At 46.5% G+C, this 23,594-nt stretch overlaps 1 long non-coding RNA gene and 1 pseudogene across 2 annotated transcripts in view; both read left to right on the plus strand.

The window, feature by feature from the left end:
- Positions 1 to 23,594, plus strand: part of LOC309961759 (D-aminoacyl-tRNA deacylase 2-like) — a 454,943-nt pseudogene that overhangs the window by 198,922 nt on the left and 232,427 nt on the right. The window lies entirely within an intron of this gene.
- LOC309962468 lies at positions 924 to 7,775 on the plus strand. The gene is made up of 2 exons (XR_014326246.1): positions 924 to 978; positions 7,370 to 7,775. It is a non-coding gene; the product is annotated as an uncharacterized lncRNA (long non-coding RNA).

Here is a 23,594-nt window from a genome sequence, read left to right on the forward strand (position 1 = left end):
GAAAGTTGGAGGATGCTTTAAGATATTATTCACTCATTAGACCGACAGATGAGGAAACCAGAAAGGGGCAGCTTCCTGAGGGCCCAGAGCCAGGAGGTAGCAGCGCTGGGCGGGAGACTTCGGTCTTGTGACTGAGCTGTGTGCTTCAGGCTGCTCTCCACATCACAACTTTCTGTCTTCCTTCCTACTCAGACAGTCTTCCTTAAACTTCAATCTCCAAATTGTATCGATGGTTCATTTGTGGGACCCCAAGGCAAATTTCAAGAACTAAAGAATGCAGATCAAAAGATTTGCTGAGGGCTACCCTGGTGGCGCAGTGGTTGAGCGTCTGCCTGCCGATGCAGGGGGCGTGGGTTCGTGCCCCGATCCGGGAAGATCCCACATGCCGTGGAGCGGCTGGGCCTGTAAGCCATGGCCGCTGAGCCTGCGCGTACGGAGCCTGTGCTCCGCAACGGGAGAGGCCACAGCAGTGAGAGGCCCGCGTACCGCAAAAAAAAAAAAAAGATTTGCCGAATAGCATCTAAGGGACTTTTGAACACACTCTCATTGAGTGGAGAGGGCTGCATCCCGTCCTTGCAATCAGGGTAGTGCACAGACCCTAGTCCTTCTGCTTCTACATCCTCTACAAGCCCAGAACCCAGGGATCCTACTAGGACATGGCCGCAGCCAGCTATCCATCCACACACGTGTCCAAGGCCACTTGTGTGGGAACCCGTTCTCATCATGTCTGCCTCCGGAGACTTCAGATGACACCTCCCCACTCTCCCTTCCCCTGCTCCAGCCCCTCTCCGGTCGTGCAGGAGCCAAAGGGGATTTGTGCAAACAGGCACAGGCCCAAGCCCAACCCAGGCCTGAGGAACTTGACCTGAAGCAAGAGGATAACCCAGGACAACACACTCAGCTCCCCGGACGAGGAGGGGTGGCCCGGCAGCCGGAAAGAAAACTCCTGGACTTTTTATTGAATCCATAAAACAAAAGGTGAAGGGGTTCTGGGGAGGGGAGGAACGTCCGATGATTTATGGCGCTGGTGTGCAGAGGAGGAGAGCAGGGAACTCTGTCCAGCTCGGCGGGCGGCGTGTGATTCATTTCCCCCGGGGCCGCGGGGCCGGGCGGGCGGGCGCAGGCAGCCTGGGGCAGCCGCACACCCCGCGCTCGTTTATTTACGGTGGTTTATCAGCGGCTGCGCGCGGCGATAAAGTTTATGAAAAGAGGCGGCGGCTCCGGCCGGCGGCCCGGCCCGCGCTCCTTTCCCACACTGATTAGGATCGAGCAGGGCTTTGGAAGCTGTAGTTAAGGATCTCGGGTGCCCGGAGCCGCGTCTCCCCCTTCCTGCCCCGCCCGCCCGCCGGCTGCCCGGCTGCTGCCCCGCGTGGGGGCCGAGGTCAGGGTTGCGGCCGCGGCCCGGCCCGGGCGGGGGAGGGGAGAACCGCCCCGCGCGGGAGGAGGAAAGGGAGCGCCCTGGCCAGGGATGCTGGCAAGGAAGAGAAAAATACCATTCAAATAAAAATGCGCAATCCCCGTGTTAAGAGGTAGAAGAGGGATGATGGGGATTTTTCTCCCCTGGAAGTGCGGTGTATGCTCATCCCCTGCGCTTACTTTTTGAGATCCTTCTCCACCATTTTACCTACGTTGTTTTGTCTTTGCCTTTGGACTTCAACTTTTCTTTTCCTTTTCATGAGCATATTTTGTTCGTCCCTTCAAGATAGTTATTGAACACCTACTTTGCAGGACCCCTCTAAGCATGGGGGGTTTTGGCGTGGGGGGAGATTCAAATATGAAGAGGGCGGTCCTGTCCCTCAAAGTTCTCATGTCCACAGGGACAGACAGTCCAGTAAAGTGTAACAGCAGCCCTGGGACTATACGTAGCAGACACCGAGGCTGGCAGGAAGGCAGGTGCCGCTCTAACGCCTTGGCGGCATTAACTTGTTTACCGGGTCAGAGCGACTTTAGGAGGGAGCTGCCATTATTATGCTATTTTACATAAGGTAAAACTATGGCCCAGAGAGGGCCAGTGGCTTGCTTGAGATGACTCAGAAGTCAGTGGCTGAGCCGGGATTTGAACCCAGGCAGAAAGGCCCCGGAGCCTGGGCACCTAACCTCGAAATCTCCCTGACGCTCTAGAATAGATAGGGAGCAATGGGAGTGCAGCAGCCTGATGGCCTATCCTTCCTGGGAAAGACGGTGGACAGTGGACTGTCTGCAGGTGGGGCGGGCATCATGAGGGTTGGGCTCAAATAGTAGGTTTTCACAAGACAGGCCTGATGGCCAGAGGAAGGCAGTTTTGAAAGGAAAGAACTTCTTCTGCCGTCCTGAGTTCTCCAGGCCCAGCTCCTTTCACCTTCCATTTTGTATTTTCTCCAAGGAATGGGAAAGCAGTAGTGCAGAACCTTCATACTGCATGAAAAGAAGGTCACCTTCCCAGGCCATTTCCTTGATCTGGAAGGCTCTATCTGCAACTGCTGTAATCCTAACAGTTTTCAAGTCTGAACAGTGTCATCCCCTCCTGAAAGCTCTCCTGGCGGCTCCTTATTTTCCTGCCAATGACTGAAAGCAATCCTTCCTCCTCCTGTCTCTCACGCTTGCCTGTATGCAGTAAAGCTCGGGAGTTTGGCCTCCATCTGTCCTTCTTACTAGACTGTGAACTCCTGGAGGGCACTGGGATATTCCTTCCCTTCTCACCTGCTTCTGCCCCAGGCCTGGTTTAATATCCTGCACATACGAGGTTCTTACTAACTGCATTTGGTGAATAAATGAGGGAGAGAGAGAAAGCGTCTGATCTCATAGGTGTCTCATTTACCCCTCGGTGGATTTCATAATCAAGCAAGCTAAAAATGGAGATATGTGTCCTCACCAACTCTGCCAAGAGAACACAAAGGCAGAGTCACCCAAACCCCGAGTCCCTTAAAATCCCTCCAGACTGGGAGTAGGATGAGTCCTGGAGCCTGGGCATAGCAGGAAGTCTTGTTGCCCCAGTTATGGGGAAAGGGCTGTGAGGGACCGGAGCCAGGCACTTCATTGCGTAATCCGTCTTGATTTCAGTGAGGTTTTCCATGGGGCCAGTGGCATGGTGGTGGACATTTGACTCCAAAGGGTAAGGCATAACTACGGGCACCTGTCAGCACCACTGCTAAGGGGGTCAGGGCTGCCTCTCCTTCTTTGTTGTATTTTTGTTTGTTTAGAACCAGCTTTTAAAAAATTTAATTGGAAAAGTACCACATGCACATGATTTAAATTTGAAGTGATTCAAAAGGGTATACAATGAAAATTCTGCCTCCAGCATAGACTCCTCAACTCATCACCTCCCTCCCCAGGGGCAGCCATCGTTAAGAGTTTCTTTTCCCAGATGCTGTGTGCACATATATACAATATTTTTGTATTTTTTCATGATGACTTAATGAGGTTATTGTGGACATACTCAGTGCACTTGCAGGTGTTGGTGATGTTGGTACGGTTGTTGACACCCTGGAAAAGAAGTTTAATGTTCACTGAGCTTGAGAACTGGAGAACTAGTCTTGTCCATTCTGAGTGATGTTGAGTAATAAAAACTGTGTAGTAGGGCTTCCCTGGTGGCGCAGTGGTTGAGAGTCCGCCTGCCGATGCAGGGGACACGGATTCGTACCCCGGTCTGGGAAGATCCCACATGCCGCGGAGTGGCTGGGCCTGTGAGCCATGGCCACTGGGCCTGCGCGTCCAGAGCCTGTGCTCCGCAACGGGAGAGGCCACAACAGCGAGAGGCCCGCGTACCGCAAACAAAACAAAACAAAAAACAAACAAACAACAACAAAAAACTGTGTGGTAGCAAAATGTAGATATCTCAAATACTATACGCAAGAAGACTGATCTGGCCCGTGGGTAGTGGAGAAAGGATCCAAAGGGGCATGGTTGGCCACAGGGCAGGAAGTGTTAGGCCATCTCTAGCAAGTACCAGTATGCTGTCAATCAGGGTGGATCCTAAGGAGTATAACTGATGGAAACCAGCAAATTATTTACTAGTAGGTTCTCATTAAAGTATTTACAAATCTCCTGTTATTTGTACTCTGTTATAGACTGGTAGGAGGGAGAGTCACAGAAGTGAATAAGGTAACTTCTAGTTAAATAACGAGGACCAGAATGCACTCATATGACATTAAAATAAAGATGCCCTCCATAGACTGGTTGACAGAACTGGCATCCTTTAATCTAGACAAGAAAAGGACAGAAGGTGACAATTATATAAGTACCTGGTAAAGGAAGCTGAGTGCCCCAGGCCTCACTGCCTGAGTGTGACTTCTTCGTGGCACTCTACCCTAAGGTACCTAGGGCAAGGGATCTCCGGCTCTCTGCACAGCCTAAGAGCCCCAGGGCCTGCTCCTGATGGCTGCCCCTAGGCACGCTGCAGCCAGAGTTCTGGGGAATGAGGAAGAAGGTTCTTTGCTCATCTCCCCTCCGTGTGACATTCCAGTAGCGTGGCCCCAAAGCTCTACTGTCTGCACTCTGTTCCCATAAAACTCCAACAAAATTGTCTTTTCCATTTTCCCTTCTGGTCCTGATGCTCTTGATAAAACTCAGATATGAGTCGAAAACGTGTTTAACCAAGGCGTACTTGGGATGAATTGCTTCCAATGAACAAGACTGTCCTCCAGGGTCAACCCGGGCCCCCTCAGGTCTCCTTTGCCCCAGAACGCCCTCCCTCCCAGGAGCCCCTTGGTCCCTCATGCAGTTGTCAGATGTGCTTGGACACATCAGACTCCAGCTCAGGCGCAAACTAGGACCTAGATTCCCCCTAATAATAACTAGCAAGTGCTTGGTTGTTTTGATGAAAGATTCTGCTAATTGTTCTATAAGGAAGGTCAGATAAGAGACTGTGGATATAAACGATGGCAGGAAAGATTTTAGAGAGTGAAAAGGGAGGATTTCTTCTATCAGGATGATAGGAAGGAAAGTTATTTCAATCTCTCTAGGGAAAAGTCTGCAGTCTTTCTTGAGTTGTTCAGGAATAGGAGTCCTAGTTCTTTCCAAGCCAAGACCTTTAAAATCGAATAATAGTGGCTTTTCCCCTAATTCAGGTAATGTAATTTCTCCATGTAAATTTTTTTCCATGCATTTTCCTTACGTCTTAAACCTTTAGCACCTGCAGGCAACAAAACTAATGAACAAGTAGTAAACAGATATGAATGGGGAAACTTGAAAACCACCGATCCTGCTGAGTTTGTTGCTTTTTCTAAAGAACATGAGTGCTTGTGGTTTTATACTGCCTGCCCATAATGTAGCCATATTTTCTGCTATTAAAGTGGTTCCTAGTTCATGGACGGAATGAAACAGACCATTAATCCAGGGTGTTCCTGGAGGAGCCTCATATTTCAGGAGGCATACCACGACTTTTCACCTTTTCATCCTCCACCACTTGAGTACACTTGAGCTTCGCTATTGTCCACTCTTGAGTATTAGTTTCCGTTCCTTCCCCCTGCCCACCTCTCTCCACCTCTGCTGTTTCATATCATGGCCCAGACTGACTCCCCTCCTCTGCCAGGCTAAAGATAACCTCTCCATCTGGGATATCACCCACAGGCTAAATTTATTCTCAGAGGTGAGTTGGGGCTATCCTGTCCAGTGACTCCAGGTAAACATCTAAGCCCTCAAGGCTGTATGTCATTGAAAGAGATGAAAGGAGCTTGGGAAGGGGAAGGGACCCCTGGGGAGAGAGGGGGAGGGGTAGGAAGGAAAGATGAAGAGGGACATTCATAGGAAGCTGGCAAAGGGACTTCAGAGAAAGGGTGACACACCGTGACACTGTGACTACAGCATAAGCTCAGTTAGTCTGAAGGATTTTACTGCCCCCAGCAAAGATTCCATTTCTGTCGGTTATAATATTACTGTAATACAACCCTCAGAGGGAAAAGCCCAGTGCTAATTAGGGCTCAAGAAGTCAGTGGATTTGATGTACAGAATGGGGTGTTTAGTTTTATGATATGGCTATGGGTTACATGAGAGACTATTAAAAGAACTCCATAAAATGTGGCTTGGAGCAATGGGGTTGCAGCCTCTGCCTGAGGGTCAGCCCTGTTCAGAAGTTGTTTTAGATCAGGGCTGATGTCTAGCTGGTATGGCCGTTCTGGTTCGTATTACTGAGTGGTCAGTGAGAGCCAGACAGTGTTCCTGGAACTGGAGATGTGACAGTTACCTGGAAGTGGTTCCGCTCTGAGAGACTGTCCAGTCCATTGGGGCCAGAACTAGGTAATCAGGGAGACCAGGGGAATCAGGGGTGGCCGAGCTTTGCTTCTGAAGCCCATTCCTGGCCTGAATGTATCTTAGGTGGGGACCATCCTGTGTGACTCTTGGTGAGAAGCTTCTGTCTGTGGTTCTGCTTTGCCCCCACAGGTTACTAATAGCCTGGTGGGTCCGCTGAGAGCAGGGAGTTCCCAAGAGGGGCTCTCATTGTACAGACATAGAGGTGGAGAGAGGCCAAGGACTGCTTGCCATCTCCCTCCTTACACTCTAAAATTGCTTGTAAGCATCAAACATTTTATGATGTATTTCGCTGAATTAACAATTGAACAGAATAATTCTTTAACCTTTCATAAGAGAGAAATATTAGACAATCTGGATAGGAAAAAAGAAGATAATAAAAATTATAAATTCACCATCTAGAGACAACAATTTAGCGTTTGTTCATGCAAACTTTTTTTTTTTGGATGCACAGGCTCAGAGGCCATGGCTCACGGGCCCAGCCGCTCTGCGGCATGTGGGATCTTCCCGGACGGGGGCACGAACCCGTGTCCCCTGCATCGGCAGGCGGACTCTCAACCACTGTGCCACCAGGGAAGCCCTCATGCAAACTTTTTTTCTGGATGTATTTCCTATTTCTACAGATGAGGGAGATACATACACACATACATACACATATGTATGTACTTTGGAATCTGCCTTTTTCACTCACTCTCCCAATGAGTGCAATTTTAAAGTAAATCCAATTATTCAAAAATATTTAATTAATGCACACAACTTTGAAGGACTTCCCCCCCAAAATCCAGCAAGAACAAAGAGCTTAATCGTCTTAGAAGTAAATGAGGCACTTGCCAGTGATAGCAGATCAAATTTTTCCTGTTTTTACATTAAGACATGGGATGGAAATTTTCATATGATGGTGCCCTGGCTGCCGTCGACTCTCAGTTCCAACTTGGTGTTCTCCTGATGAGGCAACCAATGGGAATGATGGGGGCGGAGCCTGGAGGAGCAAGGGCAGGTGAGGCTCTGTTAGAGACTTGGGGAAGGGAGTCAGGGCAAGGCTTTCTCCCCTTTGAGCCAGTGGATGGAGAGACTGGGGATGAGGCTCTAATTGAGGTGGGTCCTGGGCTACATCAGCACTCATGACCGGCCCCCCTCCCGCCAGGTTGCTGAGGATAAGCTGAACCTGGAGACACAGTGGAACTGAGAGGTTTGCTCCCTCCTGGTGCCATGACTGAGACCGACTCCCTATATGCAACTACTCACAGGACTAATGTCACCTAAGGAATTCACAGAGCTGGCCCTGAGTTTCAAAGAACAGATAGAAAAAAAATAAGTGTGCATCTAAGAGGGATCAGGGGGCACAGAGGGAGAGGTACCCACCAAACAGCTAGAATGTCAGCCTGAGCAGAAGTAACAAGGACCTTCAAACACAGTAGAAAAGGAAAACAAAGACTTCCTGGAACTAAACATATTTTGAATGAAACTCCTAACTGGATGAATTAAATCAGGAGATGGACTTGACAGATCAAATGCAAGAGCATCCTATGCCCAGAACAAAAATACAAAGAGATGGAAATCATGAGGGCAGAATCAGAAACCTGAAGGCTGGACCCAGGAGACCTAAGATGTCAGTAATAGGAATTCTGGGAGGAGGAGAAAAATAAACACATGAAGGAGAGGGAATAATTAGACAAATGACAGATGATTACTTCCCCGAGTGAAAAAGACTCGGGTCTGAGTCTTTGGTTTAAAAAGAACTCATGGGGTCACTAGGACTGAAAGCCACACACCTAAGCCCATCCAGATAAAATTCTTGAACAGCAGGTGTAAAGAGAACCTCTTGCCCCCTTCACTACAAAGAGGAAAACATTAATTACAAAAGAAAAGAAAAGAAAAGAGGTGGGTGTCATGTTTCTCACTTACCATAATGGGAACTTGAAGACATCTACAAAACACTGGAGCAAGCCAAAATACTTCTTGCTGGTCAGGGTAAATAAATAAATAAATAAAAATATCACCCAGATATCCAGGCAACGGTCTGGGAAAAATACTCTAGAAAGAACCGTAAGCAAATGAAAAAATGAACTGAAGCAGATAACTCAAGACAAGAGAAGGTGAAGAAGAGAGAATCTGGTGGTGGGCAATTGGGCCTCACAATCTCTCTGTCTCCGTCTCTCTGTCTCTTTGTCTCTGTCTTTTCCTCTCTTTCTGAGGCAGTTGCAACAGAGGCCTCTGCTCAACCCAAGGGGAACTTTGGAGCTGGGATTGTTCTGAGTTGAGACGGATCTGGCTTTTTCACCCTAGTAGTTGCATAGACGGTGCCCCCAGGAAGGGAGCAGACCTGGGGTTTGGCAGCTTCTTTCAGCTTCAGGCAACTCCTGGAGAGAGAGAGACTTAGCTGTGAGCTGTCGGCAGCCAACACTCCTTCAGCTGGGGGCTGGGATGGGCGTAGCCCCCAGCCTCCCTCACAAGGCATGCATGGTACCATTTATGTGAAATGATAGGTATCAATACATACTTATGCTGGGGAATGTTTAATCATCAGCTCTTGGGGAGATGGGGGCTGGTGTGTGTGGAGGGGTTTTCCGATTTGTAGCCTCTGTTGATTCTTGTGGTATAAATACTCCTATCATGGCTGATCTCAAACTACCAATGTGATGGGACTGCAGAGGGACCTGGGGCCAGACCCAGCAGTTGCCCAGGAGGTTCAGGGAAGGGGAGGGGAGGACAGAAGGAGCAGCAGTCACAGCATCTTATAGGGTGGGAGTGCTCTGATACTGGGAGTTTCTCTCTGTTTGCCTCATTTTTTCTTTTTGGTCACCTTTCTAACCCTTGTCCCTACAGTCCACTTCGGTAGGTTGGTATTCTTTGCAGGCAGTATTCTAGAAGAAATCTCAAGCCCTGGTTCTCACCAAGGCCCACGTGACCATCAAAACTCAAGGCTGCTTCTTGGTGGGCGGTGCTGGGGATGGAGTTGAGAGGGTGTGGAGGGGTTGGCAGACCTCCTCTGAAAGGGGCCCGTGGTACATATTTTTGGCTTTGTGGGACCTATGGTCTCTGTTGCAACAATGAATCCCCCGCAGGACATAGTTTGCTGACTCTTGCTGTACATGATACCATTGTGTCATAAACCTCACTGAAGTGTTAATTATGGCTATTTCAAAGGCCCCAGAGGAAAGAGCCCCTTCACTCTAAACCAACCAACGAGTTCAGACCAACCAACGCAGAGGAGGGATTTAGGCCTTGGGGGAGGTTTTGTGGTTTAGCCGCCTTCTCCAGGAATGTGTTTTAACTTCTTTTCTCCAGGGTTAAATAAAATGAGGAAAAGAGAATGCCTGGGTTAAAAAACAAAAAACAAAAAATAAACTGACAAACAAAAAAATCCCAAACCCCTCAAAAACCAAAAACCCAATTCTACTCACAAACTCTTTATTTATTAGGATCCTGTTAATTTTGGATTTGGAAAAATAGACCTGGGAAGGAGGCAGGTCCTCCCCACAGCACTAGCTCTGAAGGAAGGTACTGTAGACAGATCAACAGAGTAAACCAAGCCCGGCAGCCAGAGCCTTCATAGGGCTAAGACATCTTCCTCAGCTTTCTAGCATTATTTGAATGTTAATATGAAATCTATGTCTGTTTATAAAAGTGAATCATGTGGGACCATTTTTGGGGCAACGCTTGATGAATACCTCTAGCATGTTGGTGTAGATACTAAGCTACGGTTTTCCAAATATATTTGGGGCAAATCTCTTTTCCCCCAGCTTCAAGTTTTCCATCTTTGAGTATTTACAATGTCTTGGACAGCCTTGTGAATTTTTGTGACTGTATTAATGCAGATTCTTAAATTTCACCCAAACAATTAAACCCCTCTACTCAAAAGAACTGCCTTTGACTCCTGACCAGTCCTTGCCTTGTAACTCCATGAGGTGGACAGCATGACAGGTGAGTTCTATTTTGGCTTTTGGTTTGTCTTAGAGAGTGTGTGTGTGTGTGTGTGTGTGTGTGTGTGTTTATAGTTTGGTGGTGAAAAAGTTCTTTTGTAGTAGAAAGTCTTTGCCTTATCATTACTTTGCTGATTTTCCCCTGGTGACCAGGAAGCTCAGAGCTGAATTTAGGGTCCATAGAATCCCACCCTGGTTCTGTTGCAATGATCTTTCGGTAATTCTCAGTCTTTTTGGGTTCACAGATCTCTATGGGGATTTGATGGAAGCAAAGAGGAATCCCTCAGGAAGCGTTCCTATCTGCCCACAAAACATAGGCAGAGAGTGGATTCTGATCATTCCCTTTGGAACTCTTCCCCTACCATATTTTACATTTTATTTGTGTTACTTTCTGGTGCCCCCAGTGCTGGCGCACCCAGGACTTCAAGAAACAGAGGAGGTGCTGACAAGCGTTGGAAGGATTTCTTTGTTCTCATGCAAAGGGGGGAGAGGTAGTCAACGCCTTCTACCCCAAGAGTATTTCTCCAGGAACGTTATCACAACTTAGTCCTGTAGTACAGGGGGAAAGCACCAGACTAAATTAAAGCCCTGGTTTTATCACTAGCTAGCTCTGAACTTAAACAGATCCTTTCACTTCAGTGAGCCCCCATTTCCTTAACTGTAAACTGAGTCCTACCCAGGCCAGTGGGAGATTAAGGGAAAGACTCTCTGTTGGAAGAGCTGGCTACTCTGTAAAGTGTGGTGCAGATGACTGGTTCCTTGGGGTCCTCCCTAACCAGCACTCAGTTAAACCAGGACCAAGGGGTGGGACACGCAGAGGCCATCACCTTGCCTGGTACAGCGATGGCCACTGACTGATGACCCAGCAGTCTTGGGCCTCCATTTGTTCCTTCCCGATCCAGGAAAAAGATGAACATTTAAGGAGGCTCTAACATGACTGAAATGAGCAGGCGGAAACTGATAGACCAGTGAGGGCCTGGGCCCTGTCTCTGGGATGCCCAGGAGAAATGCCAGTCTCTCCCACAGATCACCCCTCCCCCTCCTCCACACTTGCACAGTTACGCCTCCTTGCAGCTCCAATGCAAGAACCAGCCCTACCACAGCCCCTTCCCTGACTGTGTTCTTTTTTCTTCTTCAGGCCACAGGATTCTTGTCCATCAGATTCCAGTAGCATTTACTGCTTGTTCTGTTTATCTGTTACTAAAGCTGAATTCAGTAGTCTACTGAGTACTTACCATGTAGAAGGCTTTGCTCTGATCAGAATCCTGTATTGCTTGATGAATCATTTTCAGATTGTTCATCTTTATATGTGTTGTACCCCTTACGGAATGGGATCACTTGTGATACATGCATCCTCCAACCATCCAGCACATTGGAGTTGACAGCTAAATGTCCATGCTTAGGTCAACTCCCCCTGGCTACGGCTCTGGTATAACATAGTGGTGAGTCAAACACATAATTATAAAAGTTATACATACCCAGTCTAAAGAGTTTGGGAATATATAAAATATAAATTTACTTAGAATCCTACCATCCAGTGATAACTTCTATTAATATTTTAGTACATTTTATTTTAACCTTCTTTTATCTATGTATTTATCAAATAAGGAACCATCTATGTGCAAAGTTTTACACTTCACATTTTCCCACGCCATTACAAATTTTGAAAACATAATGCTGTATAAGATTCCATTATACTGATGAGCCGTCTAATTTATCAATTTCCTTATTAGACACGTAGGCTGCCGTCAAGTTTTCCACTATTACAAAACTTATTGTAATGAGAACTTTTTGTACATATGTCTACATGTCTTCAGGCCTACATCTCTGATTATTTCCCTTCAATGTGTTCATGGAATTTAAATTACTATTCAAAGGGTACAGAACTTCTAGTTATTGGTTTGTATTACCAGATTGTTGTCAGAAAGGATTAGCCTTTCTATCCCATCAGCAGAGAAGAATGCCTGGTTTATTATTCCTACACTAACATTAATTATCTTTTTCAACATTTACAAATTTGATTAGTGCAGATGAGTTTCAGTTTTGCCTTTCCATATTTCTTTGATCATTAGTGAGCTTAAACATTTTAATATATTTATGAGAAACATTATTTCTTCTCTGAATTATCTGTTGATGTTTTTGACCATTTAAAAAAATGAAGTGTTAGTATTTTTCCTATTGGTGTGCTACAGATGCATTACTGAAGGTTTTAAAAACCATTTTAAAATCAACTGAATATTTTTTTATTTTTTTATGCCACATCATCAACGGCCACCTTAGAAGAAAGACCAATTCCAGACACAAAGGGCAGTTCCTTCGGTTATTTTGGGTTATTGAATCATTCCTTCTTTGCATAAAGAATGCACAAGAAAATGTGAGTGCAGTTTTTTCCTCAACACACTTGCTTTCCATTAAGTGGATCTTTTGTACTGAAACAGATTTACAGACCCACCAAACCAGAGGATGCCGCTGGCAGAAAGATGAGCCTGGTCTGGTGTTAATGCAAGAAGATCCCTGTGGTACAGACGCAAGATGTTGGACCATACGGAGAATTTTCTACCTCTGCCTTCTTTCCTTCCTTGTTCCTTTCTTTTTACTTTTTTGTAATTGTAAGGCGTCAGGAATGGCTTGACTCGTTAGACGATACATATTTTTCAGAAAGTCTCCATTTTTTACATTTCCCTCAGGTAATATAGATTCCTGAAAGCATTGAAAGAATAAAGACATTTTTTGAAATCCATTCATAAGATGCGCAAGAGGAATTCATCCCAGAAACTTCAATCAATCTTAAAAAAAAAACAAAAACAGGCTTCAACAACTCCCTTGAGATAGGTGTTAGTGTTATCTTGATTACAGAAGAGGCTTAGAGAAATTAAGCAATTTGCTCAAGGTCAACAGCCAGGAGAGCAACGACACCAAAACTTGGACCCAGTTCTGCTGATGCCAAAGTACCAGTTCCAGTCTATACTACTCCGCTAAGCTAGTTAGTTACAGTTCTTAATTACATGTGATCAGAAAGCTCTAGTTACAGCCTTTATATGTGATCAGAAAGCTTGTATCAGATCTATGAGGCAGGTGCTGTAGGAAACTGGGCACAGTGTTGGGACATCTGACGAAGTATTGGACCATGGGTCCAGGAGAGTCAGCAAATTCGTGAAGGAGAGAGAATCTTTAATGGGGGTCAGAGTGACCATCTTTCTGGCAAAAGGTCAAAAGGGAAAATTGGACACACTGGTATAGAAAGACAAGGGATGGTTAGAGAAGGGATCAAGGTGGTTTCTCTTCTTCCTCAAAGACTCTAGGGGCTCCACGTTTGAGTCTGTTTCAGAATAATTGTGAAAAGCTGTGGAGTTTCTAGGACGATGGGGGAAGAAGAGTTGGCCCCAGGAAGATGGAATTGAGCCAGGTGAGGCTCTATCAAGGTGTAGAAAGGAGGACCCAGGAGCAGGGAGCTGGGCTTCGGGAATGGTGGGGCTTGAAGGCAGAAGGCACAGCAATAGGGGAATGGATGCTCCTTTCTCATGAGCTGTGTGATGAATTGTTCTTAATCAAGTTCCCAGCATAACTGCAAACAGTGCTCTCAAGAACTGGGACGTAGAAGACGGGAAAGAGTGCTTTCTGGTTTGGTGCAGCAGATCCTCTAAGACAGTGGCTTTCATACTTTTTTGGATTATGACTCACAGCAAGGAGTACCTTTTCTCTCATAAGCCAGTGACATATACATATCTATGAAACCGAAGCAAAATTTCATGGGACAATGCTTACCCTTACTATGCAGGATACATGCTGGTATTTTCTATTCTCTTCTGTTTCATTTGAGCAAAATTGCTGGTACCTCTCACGAAACCGATTTCTCAATCCTTGAAAGGGTCATGACTTACCGAGTGAAAAATCAGTTCTGAGTTGCACCATGTGTCAACAAACAGAATGTCCACAGAAGCCATCCTTCGGTTCTTACAAACCACAATCAACAGCATGGAAGTAGTTGCATGCAGAATTTTTTCCAAGGCATAGAGATATAAAAGCAAGCTTTTAATTCTGGTTAGCCTGTGTCCTTATAGCCTGCAACTAACTTCCACTGCAGTGGATTTTCAGATTGTCCAGAATGTGATTATGTAAGGGGGGATTGGAAACATGTGCTGAATATGTGCAGAAGTTTCCTGAGTACCATTTCAGTTCAGTCGCGCTAAGCCTGAGATAGCGCGGCATCCCTCGCAAGCTTCCCAGGGCCCCTTGGCTGTGCACACAAAGAGGACCCAGCTTTTCTTGTTTGGGCCTTTGCTCCTTCCTATTTGATTGAATCTGAAGAGGAACTGTTTGCCTTAGGCCGTACATCCTGAATCACAATCAGGATGCTGCTGGCACAGAAAAGCTGCTCCCACCCTTGCCTGAAATAACTGAACAGGGAAATAGAGTTAGTTCCTCCCATCCCCAGCCTTAAAGAAAGAGGCTCACAATTCATGGTGTGCTGGCAATACATCAGAAGTCAGTTCAGTCACTTACAGTAAAATCAAGGAGGGCAGAACAATGAATATAAAGTGAGATTAAAACACCTCATTAAGGGACAAATTGTTCAGTGGACCCCAGAATAACGATGCTTTGGTCTTTGTTAGCCAGACTCCAGTGGCCTTCAGAGATGCTTCCTTGTCTATACGATATGAAAAAAGGTATAAAACCACATCCTCAGCTTTTTCAATTCTTCAACAAATACGCTTTATTCAAACTATCTATCAGGGACAGTGCTACTAGGATATATGGGTTCCCTAGGGCTGCTGTAACAAATTACTATAAACTGGAGGGCTTTTTTTTTTTTTCTTAAATTTAATTTTATTTTTGGCTGTGTTGGGTCTTCATTGCTGCATGCAGGCTTTCTCTAGTTGTGGCGAGCAGGGGCTACTCTTTGTTGCGGTGCATGGGCTTCTCACTGCGGTGGCTTCTCTTGTTGTGGAGAATGGGCTCTAGGCGTGGGGGCTTCAGTAGTTGTGGCACGGTGGGCTCTAGGTGCGCGGGCTTAGTTGCTCCGCGGCATGTGGGATCTTCCCGGATCAGGGATCAAACCCGTGTCCCCTGCACTGGCAGGAGGATTCGTAACCACTGCGCCACCAGGGAAGTCCTAAACCTGGGGGCTTTAAACAACAGGAATTTATTCCCTCATAGTCGTGGAGGCCAAAAGCCTGAAATCAAGGCATTGTCAGAGCTGCTCTCCCTTCAAAGGCTCTAGAGGAGAATCTTTCCTTGTGTTGTCCAGCTTGGTGGTCCTTGCATTCCCTGGCTTGTGGCTGCATCACTCTAAGCTCTGCCTCCAGCTTCATGTGGCTTTCTCCTCCTTCTGTGTGTCTCTCCTTTACGTGTTTCTTATAAGGACACTCACTTGTCATTGGACTTAGGGTCCACCGACCTGGATAATTCAGGCTGATCTCATCTGGAGATCTTTAATTATATTTGCAAAGACCCTTGTTTTTCCAAGTAAGGTCTCATTCATAGGTACTGATGGGGTTAGGACATGGCCATATCTTTTGGAGGGCCACCATTCAACCCACTATACAGAGGATACAAAGTTGAAAAGGACAGGGTTGTTTTTCTCAAGGAGCTCAGTCTAGTGGGGGAGGCACTAGTTATATAACCATGTCAAAAGGATAACCACAGACAGAGCTGTGTTCCATGGGCTGAGGGGATCTTACGCGTTTGTACTGGGAGTTGATGTGGAGGTTATAGTGGGGCACGGAGGGAGTGGTTTTGTTTTTGTTTTTTAACTTTTGAACTCTACAATTTTCTGGCATCTAGAAATCACTATAAAATAAGTCCAGTCTGAATGGAGAGGATTAATAGCAGCAGAGCCAGGTCTTTTGGGTCTGGCTGAGTTCAGCCAACCCTGCTGGCTGTCTGGAGGTTTGGGAGAGCGGGCAGGAGAACGAGGGAAAGACGAAGCCCAGGAATTGGTTGGGATTGTTGATGGCTACGTTGCTGGCAGGTGAGGAGTAAGACACCATGAAATGGGTTATTGGCTTTCTCTGTGGTGGAGAAGGAAAAGAGGGGCATCTGTGTCTGCCGCCCAGCCCAAGTCAGAGCATGTGGGCCCTGGTGGGGGGATGCCACAGGCCAAGGCAGGTGCTCCACTGAGGTCTTCTTCTCTCCAAGGCCTTGGGCCAAATGATCTGCCTGGGCCTGGCACGGTGGAGGAGGGCAGCTACTGCCTCTAGACGTGCTGGGGACCAAAATAGAGATGGTTTGCACATTTCTCTTTTGGGGACAGCGTTTTTACAGTCTTTGCAGATTATCACCTCCTGGTCTCTGTGCTCTCCTGGGACTTCACCTTCTTTGTGATTATTAAAAAAATTCTTGGTAATAGATATTGTGGAATTATTGTTAATATGCTTGGGTGTAATACACTTGTTATGAAGAAGAACATCTTTATTCTTTTTTTTTTTTTTTTTTTTTTTTTTGCGGTACGCGGGCCTCTCACTGCTGGGGCCCCTCCCACCGCGGAGCACAAGCTCCGGACGCGCAGGCTCAGCGGCCATGGCTCACGGGCCCAGCTGCTCCGCGGCATGTGGGATCTTCCCGGACCGGGGTACGAACCCGTATCCCCTGCATCGGCAGGTGGACTCTCAACCACTGCGCCAACAGGGAAGCCCCAGAACATCTTTATTCTTAAAGAGCACATACTGAAGTATTTATGGGGGTGTTACTAATGTTGACAGTTTCCAATATTTCGGTGAAAATGTAGATAGATAAACCTGATATCACAAAAATGTTAAGAATTGCTAAGTCTACGTGGGAGGTATGTGAATGTTCATTGCTCTATTCTTTCAACTTTTTTCTGTACTTGAAATTATTCTTAATAGAAATCTTGGGGGGGATTGGGAAAGGAAAATTCTTAAAGCAGAGTTTCTTGACCTATGTTTCATGGGCTCTGGGGGAAGAGGTAGATGAGCTTCAGGGACCAGGAAGCTTCGAAATGTATACGCCAAACTTTGCGGGGTGTGTGTGTGTGTGTGTGTGTTTCTATCCTCATTATGGGGAAAGGTTTATTGTTTGCAGCTCTTCTTCGATTCTCAGATGGACCTATGACTCCCCTTCCTCAAGATTAAACACCATTGCTTCAAACTAGAGATAAATTTGCAAGTATTATACCTTTTGTAAATGGATACAAATGGCCAGAGTTTGTTAGCATGTATCATTAGTACTTTGTTGCAAAATCTGAGTTAGTTTATAAATATAAATTGTATACTACTCTGTCTTCATATTCATTAACTTATTTCTTGGTTTTTCTTAATTATTACTTTTCCTATTACAGTTGACTTCTTAGACTTTCTCATAGTTTAAAATACTAATTGCTAATATGAACATATCTGTTTTCCTTTGCACAAATTTAAAACTGAAATAATCATTTTGGTATCTTTCTACATTATAAAAATAACATAGCCTCACTATATACAGTAAGGCTCCTACATATGAACGAGTTCTGTTCTGAGAGCACGTTCTTAAGTCCAATTTGTTCGTAAGTCCAACGAAGTTAGCCTAGGTACCCAACTAACACAACTGGCTATATAGTACTATACTCTAACAGGTTTATAATACTTTTCACACAAATAATACATACAAACAAACACAAAAAATAAAGAAAACGTTTTTAATCTTACAGTACAGTACTTTGAAAAGTACATTAGTCCAGTACAACAGCTGGCATACAGGGGCTGGCATCAGTGAACAGGCAAGGAGAGTTACTGATGGAAGGAGGGAAAGGAGGTAGGAGGTGGTAGGGCTGAAGGATCGTCAGCAATAGGGGATGGAGGGCAAGCTGCAATTTCACTCACACCTGACGTTGATGGAATGCACGTTCGCATCTTCGAAAGTTCGCAACTAGAAGGTTCCCATGTATGGGACTTACTGTACAACTTGTAAAATACAGAAATGTATAAAGAAGGAAATAAAGTTACCATTAACCCATGCTCCGGAGGTAACCGCTATTAACATCTTGTTGGATTTCTTGCTTTTGGTGTGTAGGCTCCTGTGTGTATGCATATATATATATATATATATATATATATATATATATATATGAAACAAAATTGAATAAGGCTGAACATGCAGGTTTATATTATGCAAAAAAGAACATTTCAAACTTCTTTACACTTTATCGTCTCCCCAATTTTTATATAGAAGCATTCAAATGGATTTCTTCAGTCTTCATATTAAATATGGTTGTTCAAATCCATGTGTTTAGGTTTTAGTGAAGGCAACTTTTCCTTGAAATCTCTTATCTCTTCTGAGTACTTAATACCCTGACTAATATTATTTATGTTCAGTGCCTAGAGTTATAGTTTGTTTTACCCATTGAGTTGCCCCCATGAGATGGGCAAGAAAAAAACAATTTTTCAGTCCATACTGGTTGTTCAGGATAGAACCAAAATACAGCTGACCCCAAACAGTTGGAAATCTGGGGGGGGCTGGGGTTGGGGGGATGAAATCTGAATAAACTCTGATTTGTGTGTAGCTCGTTCTTACAGGTCTGATATTCGGTGAAATCAGAAGAGTGCAAAGGAAAAAAGCTATGGCTGCCTGCAGGAGCCACTTCTGGGAGCCAGGAGGTTGCCATAGAGACGTCATGGGGCAGAGGAGAGACAAGGGGCCTGGAGAGACTGGCCGTGTGACACTTGCCATCCCCTGACTTTCAGTGGCACTTGGTGAGGCCCTAAACACATTTTGATTTGAACCAGGGTTATTTGTTTACTTAGGTTAATGTACGTAAAGCGCCAACAAAGTATCTGGTACTTAAATAGCACAAAACAAATACTAATCCCCTGATGTCTTATTAGACCATGAGTTCTTGGGAGGCATTTGTGCTGTTCAGTGCAGTGTATAAGAACATGGGGTTGGATCCAGATAAACCTGTTTAGGGTGTTGAGTTTGCCTCTTATTAGCAGTACGACCTTGGGAAACTTGCCTCGTAAGGATAGTAATAGTTCCCATCTCTTTGGGTGAAAGGATTAAGTAAAACCATCCCTATAATAAAGCCTAATATTTGTCAAGGGCTTACTATATTCAGAGCACTGTTTTAAGTGCTTTAGGTATGACCATCTTATTTAATTCACATAAATCTGTGTGCTAGGTGCTAGCATCCCCATTTTGCAGATGAGAAAACTGAGGCACAGAGAAGTTGAGTAATGTGTCCAGGGTCACAAAGCTATTACATAGGTGAAGTGGGATTTGAACTGAGGAAGTTAGTACGCTGGTATTTTTACATCCCACTTTGCACGGCACCTTGCCATGGCCATCCCCTCATTGCGTGTTTGTGCGACTGCACGCCTGGGAAATACTCGCTGAGTAACATCCACAGGAGTGTCTTTCCAGGTTGCTGGTTAGAAGAGCACTAAATGTATTCCTGTTGTGAATAAGAAAATGTGCTCATTTAGAGAAGAGACACATTATATGAACCTGATATTCAGTCCTTTAAAATAGTAGCTTTAAAACTCACGTTTGAATAACCTCACGGAAGAAAGGTTGGTCTGGTGAACATTTGTGCTGTTGCCTATTCCAATCAGCTGCTGAGTTGGGCTTCTGCCAGATTAATGACTCTTCTCCCATATGCAAGAGGGCGAAGCATGAGAGTGTTACCAGGAACTGAGGCCTGAACGGGCTTGCAGGGCCGGGCTCCCAGCCGAGTCACACCCAAGTGGTGGGCGCTTGCCAGCTTTGGGGCTAAGCTATTGCCCCAGAGAGGCTGAGCAGGGCGGGCAGCTCTTTGCTTGCTGATTCTCTGGTCTCCCAGGGCAACAGCCTAGAGCCGACCGTGGTCACCCGTGGGAATGCTCCTCCTGACTCAGCGGGGCCTGCAGTGCCCCAGGGTGTGGCTGTGCGTTCCTTTGGGCCCCTCACAGATAGCATTTATTTCAAAGGATATCACTGCGCCATCGTGGGTTGAGGGCTAGAGCTGCAGGACGGAAGCTTCTTGATTTGAGCCCTATTAGGTCCTCCGAAAGTGTCAACTTTTAGAACTTTTCACTGGGCTGCTGCTGTATGCATAAAGTGCTTAAGATGGAGACATTTGAAGCCTGTTAGTGTATCAGTACATCTGTGACCATCAGAAAGAGACTAGAGACCTCGGTTCTAGAATCAACTCTTTCTCTTATGTGTTGTATATTTGGAAAGATCACTTTCTCTCCTCTAGGCCTCAGTTTCCTCATCTGGAAAATTAATATAACTCCTGCCCTACCTGTATCCCTGGATTCGGCTGAGAACCAGACGGGATGGTGAATATAAAAATGGTCACTAAGCAGCCAGTGCTGCCTGAAAGCAAAGAGCCATTTCTTCTCCTGCAGGTGAATCTTCCTGCCCTGGTTCCTAGTAATCCTCCTGGTTTTTTTTTTTCGGCGGTACGCGGACCTGTCATTGTTGTGGCCTCTCCCGTTGCGGAGCACAGGCTCCGGACGCGCAGGCTCAGCGGCCATGGCTCACGGGCTTAGCCGCTCCACGGCATGTGGGATCTTCCCGGACCAGGGCACGAACCTGTGTCCCCTGCATCAGCAGGCGGACTCTCAACCACTGCGCCACCAGGGAAGCCCCCTCCTGTTTTTTTGAGTCTCTGACCATGGCCAGCTTGGAGGGCTGGAGTTTGATTTTATTAAGAGAAATGGCTGGATTCCTGACCTGAGAGGCCAGCAAGGAGCTCCAAGAGGAAGGACAGTCTCAGGAAGCCGGTGTTGGAGGCTATGGGATTAGCCATGCCTGTTCTGTCTGGAAGCCTCCCTCCATTTCCAGCTTCAGTGGGTTGGGCTCTCATTTTACTAAAGGGGGTAATGCAGGTTTTCTTAGTGCCTCTCAGTCTTCCGCGGTACTTTTGGGAACTTTATGTTAGGGGTACATATTGGAGTGCAGGGCACCTTCAGAATGAAGGTTACTTTGGGAGGGGGAAGTGGAGGCCCCAACAAGGCTAAATCTCAGCTCAGAAGGACCAAAAAGGAGAGGAAGAGAGGGAGGAGGAAAGGGGGGTGATGCTAGCCCAATGGCAGCTATGCTGGCTCTGATATGCTCACCATAGATTTTTTGGCAGGAACAACAGAAACTTTTCAGCCAATTCTTTTTTTGGGGGGAGGGAGTGGCACCCTTGTTCTTTGTGCATTAAGATATAGCTGTTGTTGTACCAGAAGAGTCTACTAATGGCTGCACAATGGTAGACAGGAGTGAGGTCTGGCCCCCAGGGTTCTGCACTCGGTTCCAGCTAGAGCATGTCCTCAGGGGAGTGACATAAAACTTGTGTCACAGAAAGTGAAGGGATGCTTAGTGAGGAGCATGAAACTTGCCTTCATATACCTGAGGACCCATCCTGGGGAAGGGTAGCCGGCTCTGTTAGCTCCCAACCTTTCCTCCTGCTCCCCTACTCTCCAAGCTTTGGCTCATTATAAGCCAGAACTTTCTATAAGTCAAGATACCTAAATGTGGTGAAGCAGAAACTGACTCACCTCGTGAAGCAGCCCACGTGGAAGGGTCTCAGAGACACAGTGGGGTTGACCTAGCTGATGTCCCTCCAAGTCCTAGATCTCAAGGACTGAGTTTGCAAAGTTATGATCCGACCTACAGGAAGTTCACTCAGCAGTGCTCCAGAGCTTTCTCCATGATGAGAATATCCTTTAGGACTATATTGCTGGACCTTTCTCCATCACAGTAGGCCTTCGAGGTGCTGTAAAGTTCCACTGCCCTCTGCTTTTGCTGGGAGGATGCCCACATTGTCGTTCTGCGTTCTGACTAGCCCCCTTTTTCACGTTTCTTCTTCCTTCTTTATTCTCATTTTGTTGCTCTTGGCGCTAGAATTTGTGGAGATTTGTTCATAACAATTACCCTCCGCCTTGAGAAGCATGTGGAATGTTTTAGGAATATTTTTACAGAGTCTCGGACCATATTTTTATGGCTTGAAATTAACCAGAGAACTGCAAAAATGCAGGCTTGCTTATTCAGCTCTACGTCCTGATGACGAGCACTTCTCGCCTCCCGCTTCTGTTTTCTGGGTCCCTTGGGCCACAGTTAGTCCTTAGACGGGATCCCTTCTCCTCTGACAGGACTATGGGTTCCATGAAGCTCTGCGTTTTTATTGTCAAGCCTTCTGGTCCTCTTCTCACCTCCCAGGTACCGTCTTTCTCCTTGATTCCCTTTTCTCTCTCTTCAGTCCTTGCTGCCTCCCCATGCCCCATATTTCTTCCATCTTAGAAGCCCCTCTGAGCTGAAGGTACTTGTCTGCAACGGTGTTTACACCTGCTTCCTGAAGGACTCACGGAGATCATGCATTTGGGGCGGAGGTTAAGATGAGTGGGCTTTAGTTCCCTTTAAAAGGGCTTTAGGCATTCAGACTATTGTTTCTCTTGGGAACTGAATTGACAGGATGCTAATCTCCAGCAGACATCCTTTTGCTCAGCCATGCTTGTGAAGTCCTCGTCCATTTCCACATTTTCATCATTTTGATCATTCTTTTCAGATTCCGACATAAAGGCAGGTGTCTGGTGCCTTTTATTTTCAAATTTAAAATGTTAAAGGCTGAGGAAAACTGTCTGAGTCTTGAATGTGAGTCCACAGAGCTCTGTTTGTTGGCCCATGACCCCACATCAACTGGGCACTATTGACGACTGTGCAACAGGTGTTGGGGGTCCGCACGGGGCAAAGGAACCGGTGTGACAGCTTCCTGCCCTCGGGCGCTCAGAGTCCAGCCAAGGAGACTCCCCTAGGCCACGGTGAGGGCCAGACCAGGTGCTGTGGGTGCACCGAGGGGGAAGGCTTGAATTCTGCTTGAGTGGAGATAGTGTAGGGGCAGAGAGGGGAAGGCTGTTCAGCTAAAAAGGTGAAATCTCAGGTGGGTCTTAAAGTACCTGAGGAAAATCTTGCTGGGAAGACAAGGATTCTGTGGGCAAGGAACAGCATTAGGAAAAGCAAGGGATTATGAGAAGAGAGGTATGTTTAGGGATCAGAGAGCAGCTGGGTGTAAGTAGAGGTAGTGGACGCGAGTGGAAGCCGGGGTGGGAGATTGGAGAGGTGTCTTAGAGGGGGCTCATGAAGGGCCTTGGGCGCCACGTGAAGAAGTTGGGATATTGGTGATGGGAGTCATATTGATCTCTGCCCCCCACCCCAATCACCACGACCTTTCTGGAGGGTTTTCCTGCCCACCAACTCACTGCGAGATGCTCGGAGAGGCCTCTGTGAGTGTGTGTATTTCCGGCTGCAGAATGAAAGACAAACAGGAGTAGTGGGAGACTGGCCACAAGGAGATGGCCTCGGAGGATTCTGGGATAATCCAGGTGAGAACCGTGGAGCATCCACAGGACAGGCAGCCTCTGCCTCACGGACCGCACGTCCATGCTGCCCGCCACGTCCAGCGACAGTGCCTCCCCTGGTGCTCAGGCTGCCTCTGGCTTGCTTCCCAACCTCTGTGCTCACCTATCACCTCCCTTCCCAGAACTC

The sequence above is a fragment of the Leucopleurus acutus genome (genome assembly GCF_964270905.1).
Source record: "Leucopleurus acutus genome assembly, chromosome: 5".
Taxonomy (NCBI): Eukaryota; Metazoa; Chordata; class Mammalia; order Artiodactyla; family Delphinidae; genus Leucopleurus; species Leucopleurus acutus.